Source organism: Lithobates pipiens, unplaced genomic scaffold, assembly GCF_037356315.1.
Source record: "Lithobates pipiens isolate NorthernLeopardFrog02 unplaced genomic scaffold, aLitPip1_a1.2 Scaffold_35, whole genome shotgun sequence".
Taxonomy (NCBI): Eukaryota; Metazoa; Chordata; class Amphibia; order Anura; family Ranidae; genus Lithobates; species Lithobates pipiens.
Window position 1 is genome coordinate 1,642,290 of NW_027507811.1, and position 11,003 is coordinate 1,653,292.

At 49.4% G+C, this 11,003-nt stretch overlaps 1 protein-coding gene and 1 pseudogene across 1 annotated transcript in view; both read right to left on the reverse strand.

Moving 5' to 3' along the window:
• Window positions 1-11,003, reverse strand: part of LOC143955898 (uncharacterized) — a 168,706-nt gene that overhangs the window by 101,177 nt on the left and 56,526 nt on the right. The gene's annotated exons all lie outside the window — the stretch shown is intronic.
• Window positions 849-930, reverse strand: LOC143956433 (U2 spliceosomal RNA; annotated as a pseudogene).

The window sequence follows — 11,003 nt, forward strand, 5'->3', positions numbered from 1 at the left end:
TCCTTTCCCCGGGAGGACTGCCGAAACAGAACCTCCTAGGTACTTGGTACTGTGGGGGCTTCCCCGAAGGTAGGCCCCCCCTCATGGAGATTGGACCAAGCCATAAGGCCTATGTCCGCTCTCCCAGAGACTTTCAGGATTGGTCCGAGGACCGACACCCTACTCATCAAACGTGCAGTGACAGACTGTGACAAAACACACACAAATAAAATAAATAAAAAGTGAGGAAGGGATAGTGGAGAGGAGAGTGAAAAGTGGCCATTGTGCAATACAATGGCCGGCCCTCCGGCCAGGAATCAAAAATTCCTCTGGTCCTAGCCAAAAGGCCGGGCCCTAGAGGCAGGTGTAAAAAAAGCGTGTAATGGTGACGTGACCTAGGTGCCTAAATCAAAGTGCTGACGCACAGTGAAAGAAGGCACCCCTGGACTGCCACTCCAGGGGCACATCACCATGGGCTTTCCAACAAAAGCATCCCCGACAGCCCAGCCCAGACCACGACAGCCCCCACCACAGCCAGAAAGGCATGGAGATCAGCGAGCTTAGTGAGACCCTTTGCCATCAGGTCAAACCCTCACTCCCGTCACTCCTACCTAATTATATTCGAAAGGTACCGGCCGCCCCTCTGCTGGAACAGAAGAGCTAAGCGTTCCCTCCCGAAAAACTGACTGGGGCTAAAGCTGCCACAATCCAAGCCGGTCTGCCAGGGTCCCCTCCCCTGGCGCCGACCAGTGGTTCTCCGCCCTCATCAGGAGGCTTCCCGAACCGGCTACAAACCAGTCCGGGTCACCTTTACACCAACAGGCTTTGCATAGCAACCGCCACCCCTACTCCACCTCGCCGTAGAGCAGGGACGGTAAACAAGCGCCACCTATTGGCAACTGATAAGAACAGATACTACACTTGATCTTAGCCAAAAGGCCGAGAAGCGATAACTGGTGAGGCTGCTACATTGAAGGTAATGGTGAGGCTGCTGCATTAAAGGTAATGGTGAGGCTGCTACAATGAAGGCAATGGTGAGGCTGCTGCATTGATGGCAATGGTGAGGCTGCTGCATTGATGGCAATGGTGAGGCTGCTGCATTGATGGCACTGGTGAGGCTGCTGCATTAAAGGCAATGGCGAGGCTGCTGCATTGAAGGCAATGGTGAGGCTGCTGCATTGATGGCAATGGTGAGGCTGCTGCATTGAAGGCAATGGTGAGGCTGCTGCATTGAAGGCAATGGTGAGGCTGCTGCATTGAAGGCAATGGTGAGGCTGCTGCTGGGATGGAAATGGTAAGGCTGCTGCATTGATGGCACTGGTGAGGCTGCTGCCTTGAAGGTAATGGTGAGGCTGCTGCATTGAAGGTAATGGTGAGGCTGCTGCATTGATGGCAATGGTGAGGCTGCTGCATTGATGGCAATGGTGAGGCTACTGCATTGATGGCACTGGTGAGGCTGCTGCACTGAAGGTAATGGTGAGGCTGCTGCATTGATGGCAATGGTGAGGCTGCTGCATTGAAGGCAATGGTGAGGCTGCTGCATTGATGGCAATGGTGAGGCTGCTGCATTGATGGCAATGGTGAGGCTGCTGCATTGATGGCACTGGTGAGGCTGCTGCATTAAAGGCAATGGCGAGGCTGCTGCATTGAAGGCAATGGTGAGGCTGCTGCATTGATGGCAATGGGGAGGCTGCTGCATTGAAGGTAATAGTGAGGCTGCTGCATTGAAGGCAATGGTGAGGCTTCTGCATTGAAGGCAATGGTGAGGCTGCTGCATTGAAGGCAATGGTGAGGCTGCTGCATGGATGGCAATGGTGAGGCTGCTGCATGGATGGCAATGGTAAGGCTGCTGCATTGATGGCACTGGTGAGGCTGCTGCATTGAAGGTAATGGTGAGGCTGCTGCATTGAAGGTAATGGTGAGGCTGCTGCATTGATGGCAATGGTGAGGCTGCTGCATTGATGGCAATGGTGAGGCTACTGCATTGATGGTACTGGTGAGGCTGCTGCATTGAAGGTAATGGTGAGGCTGCTGCATTAAAGGTAATGGTGAGGCTGCTACAATGAAGGCAATGGTGAGGCTGCTGCATTGATGGCAATGGTGAGGCTGCTGCATTGATGGCAATGGTGAGGCTGCTGCATTGATGGCACTGGTGAGGCTGCTGCATTAAAGGCAATGGCGAGGCTGCTGCATTGAAGGCAATGGTGAGGCTGCTGCATTGATGGCAATGGTGAGGCTGCTGCATTGAAGGCAATGGTGAGGCTGCTGCATTGAAGGCAATGGTGAGGCTGCTGCATTGAAGGCAATGGTGAGGCTGCTGCATGGATGGCAATGGTAAGGCTGCTGCATTGATGGCACTGGTGAGGCTGCTGCATTGAAGGTAATGGTGAGGCTGCTGCATTGAAGGTAATGGTGAGGCTGCTGCATTGATGGCAATGGTGAGGCTGCTGCATTGATGGCAATGGTGAGGCTACTGCATTGATGGCACTAGTGAGGCTGCTGCACTGAAGGTAATGGTGAGGCTGCTGCATTGATGGCAATGGTGAGGCTGCTGCATTGAAGGCAATGGTGAGGCTGCTGCATTGATGGCAACGGTAAGGCTGCTGCATTGAAGGCAATGGTGAGGCTGCTGCATTGATGGCAATGGTGAGGCTGCTGCATTGAAGGCAATGGTGAGGCTGCTGCATTGAAGGCAATGGTGAGGCTGCATTGATGTGGACTGATGAGGCTGCATTGATAGCACTTGTGAGGCTGCAGATGGGCATTGATCAGGCTGCATTGTTGGCAATGGTGAGGCTGCAGATGATCACTGACCCTTATTTTGCTTCAAAGTTCCTTATTTAATATTTTTTCCCCCCCTATAACGAATGTGTTATACCCCGATAAATACGGTAATTCTTTTTTTTTTCGTTTAATACTTTTTTTTAATTATAATTTTACTTTTATAAGTTTGCCGTCATAAAATCAGGAAATAGTAAAAGGTAGAAATCTGATTGGTCAGAAAAATGACTTGTCTGGAATGTGGAGGCGGAGCCGTTAATAATTTGTGTACAATACACAACGTGTTACATTGTTCAACAACCGCAATACGAAAAAAAAAGCGCCACACTGTAACAGCGAGGCATGTGCAATTTGTTTGGTTCCTGAATTCAGAAATTTGGAAATTCAGAAAATATGAAAATTCAAAATCTTGAAAATTAGAAAAAATTTAAAAGTTGGGAAATCCAAAAATATAAACAAAAAATCCGAAAAAGATAACTAACTTAGAATAACTATTGCTAAACTATTAAATTATAGGTATTGGAATTTCCGTTCAAATTTGGCTGTTAGTGAACGTAACGAATACCAATTTATCCGAAGTTACGAATTATCGGAAATACCGAATGCCGCATCCAAATTAATGGAATGTAACAAATTAATAATAAAAATAATAATAAAACCTTTTTATTATTAATATTAAAAAGACCGATTGAAAAAAAAAATGGAAAAATTGTGTCGAATCGCTTACGTCTACAGTACCCAGTCCGACGCGTTTCATCCAATAGGATACCGTCAGAGGCGTGTCCATCCGACGCAAGCGCGACTATTTCCGTAAGACCCGGATTTTACATCAACCGGAAATCGTCAGATGGAACTCCTCACGTGGCCGCGACTGCACTCCACCAAACGAAAAGAGGAAAAAAGGATGGGTATTTTTTTTTCATCCGGAGGTAGAAAAACAAGGGACCCCCGCAGTCCCATATGCACTCCCACACCCTAAAAAAGTAAAGCAGGATTCAATTTCACATTGCTGGAGGTTCCCCATACATAAAAAGTTATACAGTGCCTTGAAAAAGTATTCATACCCCTTGAAATTCCCCACATTTTGATCTGTTACAAAAAAAAGTACCGTATATACTCGAGTATAGGCCGACCCGAATATAAGCCGAGGCCCCCAATTTACCCCCAAAAAACTGGAAAACTTATTGACTCGTGTATAAGCCGAGGGTGAGACATGGCTGTCCATCCCTGTGTGTCCGTCCATCCCTGTGTGTGTGTCCGTCCATCCATCCCTGTGTGTGTGTCCATCCATCCATCCATCCCTGTGTGTGTGTCCATCCATCCATCCATCCCTGTGTGTGTGTCCGTCCATCCATCCCTGTGTGTGTGTCCATCCATCCATCCATCCCTGTGTGTGTGTGTGTGTGTGTGTGTATCCATCCATCCATCCATCCATCCCTGTGTGTGTGTGTGTGTGTGTGTATCCATCCATCCATCCCTGTGTGTGTGTGTGTGTGTGTATCCATCCATCCATGTGTGTGTGTGTGTGTGTGTGTGTGTCCATCCATCCATCCCTGTGTGTGTGTCCGTGCAGCCTTGTGTGTGTGTCCAGCCTACCTGTGTCCCGAGCCTCCGTCCCGAGCCTCCTCCGTCCCGAGCCTCCTCCGTCCCGTGCCTCCCCCGTCCCGTGCCTCCTCCGTCCCGTGCCTCCTCCGTCCCGTGCCTCCTCCGTCCCGTGTCGTGCCGATGGATCGCCGCTCTTCTCGGCGGCCATTCTACAATTCAAAAGCCGCGCCTCCGCCTCCGCCTGTGATAGGCGGAACACTCAATTTCCCAGCAGCCTGTGTTCCGCCTATCACGGACATCCTCTCATCGTCGTCCGTAGTATGAGAATGAGCGGATGTCCGTGATAGGCGGAACACTGACTGCTGGGAAATTCAGTGTTCCGCCTATCACAGGCGGAGGCGGAGAAGGAGGCGCGGCTTTTGAATTTTAATGTCCGCCGTCTGTCTGCTCGATACGCTGATCGAGCAGTCAGACAGCGGTGACTCGAGTATAAGCCGAGGGGGCACTTTCAGCCTCAAAAAAGAGGCTGAAAATCTCGGCTTATACTCGAGTATATACGGTAAATGTATTTTATTGGGATTTTCTGTGATGGACCAACACAAAGTGTCACATAATTGTGAAGTGGAAGGAAAATGATACAAATAAATATGTGAAAAGTGTGGGGGGAGGGGCATTTGTATGGCGCCCCCCGGAGTGAATACTTTGTAGAACCCCCTTTCTCTACAAGTCTTTTTGGGGGTGTCTCTACCAGCTTTGCCCATCTAGAGAGGACATTTCTGCCCATTCTTCTTCTTTGTAGAATATCTCAAGCTCTGTCCGATTGGATGGAGAGCGTCTGTGATCAGCAATTTTCAAGTCTTGCCACAGATTCTCAATGGGATTTAGGTCTGGACTGTGACTGGGCCATTCTAACACATGAATATGCTTTGATGTAAACCATTCCATTGTAGCTCTGGCTGGATGTTTCGGGTCGTTGTCCTGCTGGAAGGGGAACCTCCGCCCCGGTCTCAAGTCTTCTGCCGACTCTAACAGGTTTTCTTCTAAGATTGTCCTGTATTTGTCTCCATCCATCTTCCCATCAACTCTGACCAGCTTCCCTGTCCCTGCTGAAGAAAACCATCCCCACCACATGATGCTGCCACCACCATGTCTCACGGTAGGGATGGTGTGTTCGGGGGATGGGCGGTGTTAGTTTCCCCCACACATAGCGTTTTGCTTTTAGGCCATAAAGTAGAATTTTGGTCTCCTCTGACCAGATCATGTTTGCTGCCCCCTCCCCCACATGGCTTCTCACAAACTACAAACAGGACTTCTTATGACTTTCTTTCTCCAATGTCTTTCTTCTTGTCACTCTTCCATAAAGGGCAGATTTGTGGAGAGACGACTAATAGTTGTCCTGTGGACAGATTCTCCCCCCTGAGCTGTGGATCTCTGCAGCTCCTCCAGAGTCACCATGGGCCTCTTGGCTCTTCTCTGATGAATGCTCTCCTTGCCCGGCCCGGTCAGTTTAGGTGGACGGCCATGTCTTGGTAGGTTTGCAGTTGTGCCATACTCTTTCCATTTTCCGATGATGGATTGAACAGAGCTCCGTGAGATGTGCAAAGCTTGGGAGATTTTATTATAACCCAACCCTGCTTTATACTTCTCCACAACTTCATCCCTGACCTGTCTGGTGTGTTCCTTGGCCTTCATGATGCTGTTTGTTCACTAATGCCATGTACACACAAGAGCGGAATTTACAACAGAAAATGTCAGACGGGAGCTTTACATCGTATATTCCGATCCTGTGTATGCCCCATCGGACTTTTTACATGGAAAATTCTGATGGACCTAGAAAGAGAACATGTTGTATATTTTTCAGACGGAACCAATGCCTATCGGGAAAACCGCTCACTGTATGCTGTTCCGACATACCTAAAACGACGCATGCTCTGAAGCAAGTGCGGAAGCTATTGCATTTCCTTTTTCTAGTCCCGTCATACGTGTTGTAGACGGTCAGACTTTGGTGTGATCGTGTGTAGGCAAGACCGCTTGAGCGGAATTCCGTCGGAGAAACCGTCAGAGTTTTTACCGACGGCAAAACCGTTTGATTGTAAGCTGAGGGCTTCACAGAACAGCTGTATTTATACGGAGATTAAATGACACACAGGTGGACTCTATTTATAATTCGGTGACTTCTGAAGGCAATTGGCTCCACTAGATTTTAGTTAGGGGTATCAAAGTAAAGGTGGGCTGAATACAAACGCCCCCCCCCCCACACACACAATTTTCACCTATTTATTTGTATCATTTTCCTTCCACTTCACAATTATGTGCCACTTTGTGTTGGTCCATCACATAAAATCCTTACGTTTTTGGTTGTAACATGACAAAATGTGGGAACGGGTGTACACAAATGTGAGGGGTGTACTTACTTTTGTGAGATACTGTATTTATTGTAAACTTTGGGGATAACAGCTCCGCGGGACCAAGTGTATAAACCGTTCAACGGTGAAACCAAAAGACCTTTATTTATAATTAAATCAAAAATAAGGCTTTTCTTCGACACACAAATCAAAAACGTAAATTAAAGTCCACTTACCTTCAGCACACAAACACAAGAATGAAAGAAAATCACCTCCAGTTCTGTAGCCGGGTCTTCGCCCCAAAGTTTTCAGAGTCCTTATAGAAATCAATTACCGGCCAGCGCCGGCGCTGCCCGACGCGATCACGCCAGGGGGGGTGCACGGAGACAGGAGGCCCCCAGCTGTGCTGCCCCAGGTCGCATTTGCGACTAGAATTAGCGACCTGGCGCTTGGGGCAGCACAGCTGGGGGTATCCTGTCTCCGTGCACCCCCCCGGCGTGATCGCGTCGGGCCGCGCCGCCGCCGGCCGGTAATTGAGGCCGCGGCTTTGAGGCCTTCTGCAGTTCTATGTTTTCCTTCTGGAATCTGGTGCCCTCTAGTGGCGGCTGTTGGTATGACAGCCAGCAATGCTAATGGAGCTTTCACTGCCCGCCCATCTCCTCCCCTTTACTTAGAACCCCTAAACATTATATATATATTTTTTAATTCTAACAACCTAGAAAATAAAATGGCGGTCGTTGCAATACTGTCTGTCACGCCGTATTTGTGCAGCGGACTTACAAGCGCACTTTTTTGGAGGAAAAATTATTTATTCAATTAAAAAAATAAGACAACAGTAAAGTTAGCCCAATTTTTTTTATATTGTGAAAAATAATGCCATGTCAGGCCAGGGACAGGTCCGGATTGCCGTTACGGACCCGGCTCCTAACTTTTTTAGCTGGCTCCTAGATTCCAAGCAAATTTGTCAAACCCTGCCTTGAAGGGACCACAACCCGAATACAGGTGCTACTTGTCCAGGACCCAACCATGAGGTCCTGTACATATCCCCCCTCCCCTCTGCCTCACCGCGGAGGTGTTGGAGACACCATTTGACATCATACAATGGACCCGGGAGAGGGCATCGGCACTCTGATGTTGTCTCCCGGATCTGTGCTCTACCACGAAATTGAACTCCTGGAGAGAAAGGAACCACCTTGTCACCCTGGCATTAGTGGGCTTATTTTGCCTCATCCAGGTCAGTGGGGGTGTGGTCGGATACCAGGCGAAACCTTCTGCCTAGAAGGAAATAACGTAAAGAGTCCAAAGCCCACTTAATGGCAAGACACTCCCGCTGCACCACCACGTAGTTTTTCTCCGCTGCCGTCAGCTTTCTACTTAGAAAAACGACGGGGTGCTCCTCCCCGTTGATCACTTGAGACAGGACTGCTCCTAACCCTTCATTTGAAGCATCTGTCTGTACTACAAAATCCTTTGTAAAGTCCGGAGCTACGAGCACCGGATCCCGGCACAATGCCGTCTTAAGCTTCTGAAAAGCTTTTTTGGCATCATCATTCCACTTTACCATCACCGACTTTCTGCCTTTGGTCAGGTCAGTCAATGGTGGCAAAGTTGGGGATAAACCTCCGTTAGTAGCCAACTATGCCCAAAAATGCTCTGACCTGCTTCTTGGTTAGGGGACGGGGCCAGTTCTGTATGGCTTTTACTTTACTCATTTGGGGCTTCACCAGCCCTCTACCCACAATGTACCCTAGGTACTTGGCTTCCTCCACCCCAACTGCACATTTTTCCGGATTGATGGTGAATCCTGCTCTTCTCAAGGCGTCTACGAGACTGCCTGAACTCGGGGAAGATGGGACTCCCAATCAGGGCTGAAGATGACTATGTCATCCAAATAAACAGAAGCATACCGATGATGTGGACGCAAAGTTTTGTCCATGGCCTTTTGGAACGTAGCGGGGGGGCAGAGTGTAAACCAAATGCCATTCTTTTGTATTGGAAGTGGCTTTCCTGGGTAGAGAAGGCTGTTTTCTCCCTAGCTTCTTTGGTCAGGGGAATCTGCCAGTACCCTTTCGTGAGGTCCAGCGTGGTAATATACCTGGCAGGCCCCAACCTCTCAATGAGCTCATCTACCCGTGGCATGGGATACGCATCAAACTTGGAGATTTCATTAAGTCGATGCAGAAGCGAAGAGTGCCGTTGGGTTTGGGTACCAACACGATTGGACTTGACCACTCGCTCTGCGATTCCTCAATGACATCAAGCTTGAGCATTCTTTTCACCTCTTCAGACACTGCCACTCTATGAGCTTCTGGGATACGGTAAGGCTTTAACCAAATTTTTACATTGGGTTCAGTTACAATGTCATGCTCGATAACATTGGCGAGACCCGGCTACCCTGAAAACATGTCCCTATTTCTTTGAAGGAACTCTTTTGCTTGCTGGGTTTGGGGCCTAGTTAAGGTAGCAGCCACCTGCACCAAGTTGATTCCTGCATGGTCTCCTGATCGTACCGCTACCACCATGGATACCTGTTCTCTGTCTCTCCAGGGTTTCAACAAATTTACGTGATAGATCTGGTATGGTTTTCTTTTCCCTGGTTGGTGTACCTTGTAGTTTACCTCCCCCACTTTTTCTACTACTTCAAACAGACCTTGCCACTTGGCCAGGAACTTGCTCTCCACTGTGGATATTAGGACAGCCACCCGGTCTCCTACTTGAAACTGTCTGATTTTTGCCGATCGGTTATACACCCTTCTTTGGGCTTCCTGAGCCTTCTGCATGTGCTCCCTCACCAGCGGCATCACTTTAGCCACCCTCTCTCGCATTTGAGAAATATGCTCTACTACGGTTTTGTGCGGTGAGGATTCACTTTCCCACGTTTCCTTTACCAGATCGAGCAACCCCCGGGGCCTTCGCCCATACACTAGCTTAAATGGCGAGAAGCCCATGGACGCTTGTGGAACCTCCCGGATGGCAAACAAGAGGGCAGGGAGTAATATATCCCAATCCTTCCCGTCCTTCTGCACCACTCTTTTTAGCATGGACTTTAGAGTTTTTATTAAACCTCTCAACTAGGCCATCGGTCTGCTGGTGATAGACGGAAGTCCGCAATTGTTTAATCTGAAATAGTTTGCACAAGTCCGCCATCACCTTTGACATAAAAGGGGTGCCCTGGTCCGTTAGTATCTCTTTGGGAAATACAGTTCATGAAGACATTTGAAATAATTCCCGGGCAATGGCCTTAGAGGAAGTATTCCTCAAAGGAACTGCTTCTGGATATCTGGTCGCGTAGTCTAGGATGACTAATATATATTGGTGCCCCCTTGCCGACTTTACCAGGGGTCCCACGAGATCCATAGCGATCCGCTCAAATGGAACCTCAATAATCGACAAGGGTACCAGAGGGCTTCTATAGTGGGGCACTGGGGCAGTTAACTGGCAAATGGGACAAGATGCACAATATCTTTTAACCTCAGCCTTCACCCCTGGCCAGTAAAACCGGTCGGTTATCCTGGCCTCTGTTTTCTCTGCCCCCAAGTGTCCTCCCAGTGCGTCGTTGCGGGCTAGATCAAGTAGCATCCGCCCATACAGTTGGGGAACCAGCAACTGCTCTATAGTTACACAGGCGCCCCCTGAAGTGGGCATTGCGACCGGGTATGTCCCCAGGACCGACATCGCCAACACTGTAGGTCTCCCATTCTTGGGACAGGAACCACCCTTCGAGGTTCTGCAGCAGGCGATGCAGTTTTGCGGGTCCCAGTGTCTGGCAGGGCTTCTCTCCTAGGTGCTATGGCTGGTCTGGTTGCCATTGGTGTGGGTTCCCGACACTTGGCAGGCCCAAGCAGGTCCTCCACCATGGTGTACCTTTCAACCAACTCAACCAGCTGGTCAGCGGTTGCAGGGTCTCCATGGCTTACCCAGCGCTGTAGGTCATCTGGCAGGGACCGAAGGTACCAGTCCATCACTACTCGTGACACCATCTGTGGGCCTGACAGTTTTTCTGGCTGCAGCCATTTTTTAACCAGCTGTACCAGTTCATGCATTTGGGACCTGGGTGGTCGGTCAGGTTTGTACCACCAGGGATGCACCCTCTGAGCCCGGACAGGTGTGGTCACTCCTAGGCGGGCCAGGATCTCTGCCTTCAGACGCTCATAGTCGCTGATGTGTTCCGTTGGGAGGTCAAAATAGGCCTTTTGCGGGTCACCGGTGAGAAAAGGGGAGATAATGCGGGCCCATTGTTCACGGGGCCACCCCTCTCTCTCTGCTATCCTCTCAAAGGTGGTGAGAAAGGCCTCTACATCATCACTGGGTGTCAGCTTTTGTAAAAAATGGCTGGCCCTCACAGACACCTGG